Raw genomic sequence first — 3,914 nt, forward strand, 5'->3', positions numbered from 1 at the left:
TGCACAATAACATTACATTCATAAACAATCAACAAGGGGAAAGAGTCGAAGCACATGAGGATATGGAGAAGGAATTCACAGGATATTTTAGGGATATTCTCAAGGAGCCCACAGGTAACAGGGATGAAGCAATCAGAACCATCACGCAACACATTCCTCGAATCATAACGGAGGATCACAATAATAAACTGCTTCAGCCCACGTCTCTAAAGGAAGTCGAAGAAGCCATGGCTCAACTTAAAGATGGCAAGGCTCCTGGGCCTGATGGCTTTACAGCCAATTTCTTTCATGAATTTTGGGAGCTCATTAAAGCTGAGGTTTGGGAACTAGTGGAGGAATCCAGAATCATGCACTGGATCCTCCCTGCCCTTAATTCCACCTTCATAGCATTGGTTCCCAAAGGAGAAGAACCAAACAGGCCGGAAAAATATAGACCAATAGCGTTATGCAATGTTATCTACAAGCTTATCTCAAAGGTCATAGCGAACAGGCTTAAACCACTCCTTCCACTACTCATCTCTCCAGAACAGACGGGATATGTAGAAGGTCGGCAGATCATGGATGGAATAATTCTATCAAATGAGGTAATTCACTCATTAAAGCTTCTCAAAAAACCAGGTATGATTCTAAAACTAGATCTCTCTAAAGCCTTTGATAAACTCAGTTGGAAGTACATTCACAAAATGCTTTTGGCTTTTGGTTTTAGCGCAACTTGGACCAGATGGATCATGAACCTTATCTCCTCTCCCAGCTTCTCTGTCCTGCTAAATGGTTCACCCTCATCTCCTTTTCGTCCCTCTCGTGGCATTAGGCAGGGGGATCCACTTTCACCTTTTCTCTTTGTTCTAATGGCAGAAGGGCTCAGCAGGCTTCTCAAATCCGTTGTTTCCTCCCAAGCTCTAAAAGGTATCTCCATCCATGGTCTCAATCCTCAGTCTCATCAGCAGTTTGTTGATGACACCATGTTATTCGGCCATCCTTCCTCGCAAGAAGCCTCTGTCTTCAAATCTTTACTCTCCCTCTTCTCCGACGCCTCTGGCACAACCATAAACGCCTCAAAATCTCAGCTCTTCTTCTTCAACAGCCCCCCCCCCCACTACGCAAAGGAATATTGCCAGAATTCTGGGGTTCACCATATCCCATCTGCCTTCCAAATACCTTGGGGCTCCCCTATCTGACTCTGCCATCAAACATGCTTCTTGGCGGTCTCTCCTTGATAAATTAGAATCAAAGCTTTCATCATGGACTTTCCGTGCTCTAAATATGGCAGGCAGACTCATCTTAATCAAATCGGTCTTACAAGCAATGCCATTGTATCTTTTTTCCATCATGGCAGCTCCAAAATGGGTCCTTAAAGCCATACGTAACCTTCAGCGCAACTTCCTATGGGGCTCCTCTGGACTGAATAGAAAATGGGCTCTTGTTAACTGGAAAGAAGTCTGTAAAATCAAATCAGAAGGAGGGCTAGGATTAAGGGATCCTCTCCAAAGCAACAATACAATGGGAGCACGAATGTGGTGGAACTGGATCTCCAAACCTCATTCACCATGGGCCAGATTATGGCAAGCAAAATATGCCCCGGGAAGTCAATGGAACGATCTCATAAGAATCAACTCCACAACCCAAGGATCACCCATCTGGAACACTGCAAAGCTTCACAGCAATTTCATTCAAGAGCACAGCTTCTGGGAAATTCACTCAGGCACGACAGCAAGGTTCTGGGAGGATTCGTGGCAGCAACTCCCTAAACTAGCAACTTTATTTCAAAAGCCTCTTTGGCAAATTCATATGCAACAGGCGAACCTCACCCGTGTCCACCAATTCTGGCAACAATCCACGCATCATGACTTCCAAATCTGGAAACCAGCTAGCCTCTGGCAGATGGACTGGCAGGGAGAAACGCATTCTGACATCGATCAGGAACTCACATACAGAAGAATTCGCTACTCCAACCAGCAGGACAGACTAAGATGGGGTCATACACCCAAAGGAACATTTACCACTAAAGAAGCTCATCAACTGCGCTATTCAGACATCCAGGCAGACAAGGATCAAATATGGGGAAAAGTTTGGCTACCAGGTCTATGGCCCAAGATTTCAACTTTCTTATGGCTTCTAAGTAAAAGGCGCATACTCACCTGGGACAACTTGATAAAACGGGGATTCATTGGGCCATCAAGATGCCCAAATTGCAATCTCAACTCTGAGACCATCAGTCATTTAATGGAAACATGTCCGCTAGCTAAGCAACTTTGGGAGAAAGTTGAAAAATGCAACATGAGATCGGACGCAAGGATGGAGGATGTAACAGAAACTATCAGGAATTGGACTAAGAACCCGTTCAAAAGCCAGCTTCTCAACTCTCTGTGGAGTCTTATTCCAGGCTTTTTGTATTGGATTCTCTGGAAGGAGCGAAACTACAGAATCTTTAATAATACCTACCGGTCAATAGACGCTCTGTGGCTTATCTTCAAAAAAAACATTCAGGAAACCTTAGCCATCAGGACGTGGTATGATACAGACATGCCAGAATCTCAGCAGGAGCGCAATATATTGAAAGAATGGAATCTAGACCTTTCCTCCTTAGCAAAGGTCATCACCCGTCCCTCAATCAGCTCCACCTCCCCGTTATCCTGGTCCCCACCCGCTACCAACTCATACAAGCTGAATTTTGACGGGGCGGCCAAAGGTAATCCTGGGCCTGCCGGATTTGGAGGAATCTTCAGAAGCCACACAGGAGCATTATTGCATATATACTATGGATCAATTGGCAAAGACACCAACAATGCAGCAGAATTGGAAGGACTCTGGGAAGGGATTTGCATAGCAGAACAAAAGCACTTCTTCCCTCTTGAGGTTGAAGGAGACTCTTTCATTCTCATAGCCGCTGCTAAAAGATTACAGGTAGGGGCTACCGCAGTCAAGATCGCATCAAGTTGGAGATTGCTCAGTAGAATGGAATCACTGGAGGAAAAGCTAAAAAATCCCCAAAGCATAACCTTCCAGCATGTAAGAAGAACAGCAAACCAGGTAGCAGACAGAATGGCTAACCAGGGCGTATCTCAGCAAATACCATACTTCTCAGGTTCACTGGACATGGTAGATGATGACCAACTCAAAAAGGACTGCATCTCTTTGGTGCAAAAAGATCTCTCCCTCCCGGATGCGGGTGTTTAATATGCAGCGCAGCCCACAGGTGGTGCGTCACATGGGCATGTGTCAGCCCGGACGTGCCACGCAGTACCCTGCAGCCTGTTTCATATGGGCGAATGCAGGTGATCCTCCGCGGGTGTTATTACCAGTCTTGTCTGCCTTTATTGTCCTCCTACAAATTTGTGCGATGGTGCTTCATATGCCGGGAGCCTCTGTCACATTCTTGCATTCATTCGAAGCTGTTGGGCACTCCGCTGCAGCGTTGGAGCATTCTCTGGTGAGGTGGGGGATTACGCAAGGACATTCTTGCTCTGTGAAAAACTTAGCAATGCAGAGGGAGCGCCTCAGAATGAGCAGCCGACGAGGAGGCTCTCGGGGTCGAGCTTCAGCTCAGAGGACCGCAATTTCTCCTTCTTCCTCTATCGAGGTAACATCTGACCAGCATTGCTTCCATGGTAGAGCAACGGGACGTGGCAGCGCGCCTGGGAGCGGAGATATACCAGAATGCGGACATGCAGCGCATCCCACAGTCAGGTATAGAATACCTTGCACACTGGCAAACTCCACATTCATCATATCTGTTTCTGTCGAGCATTGTGGCAATCTCAGAGGTCAAGCTGAAGCAACTCAAGGAAACCCTCCACCGGCTCAAGGGACTGTGCCCACAATTGATATGCAGGTGCCCACAATTGATCTGCAACGCCCTACTAGGGAAAGTTCCTCCCCAGCTACTCAAGCTGCCCTTGCGGGCCCAAGCGAAC

Source organism: Pinus tabuliformis, chromosome 3_2 (assembly GCF_031772625.1).
Source record: "Pinus tabuliformis cultivar Carrire ecotype Pingquan chromosome 3_2, CPIR1, whole genome shotgun sequence".
Lineage (NCBI taxonomy): Eukaryota > Viridiplantae > Streptophyta > Pinopsida > Pinales > Pinaceae > Pinus > Pinus tabuliformis.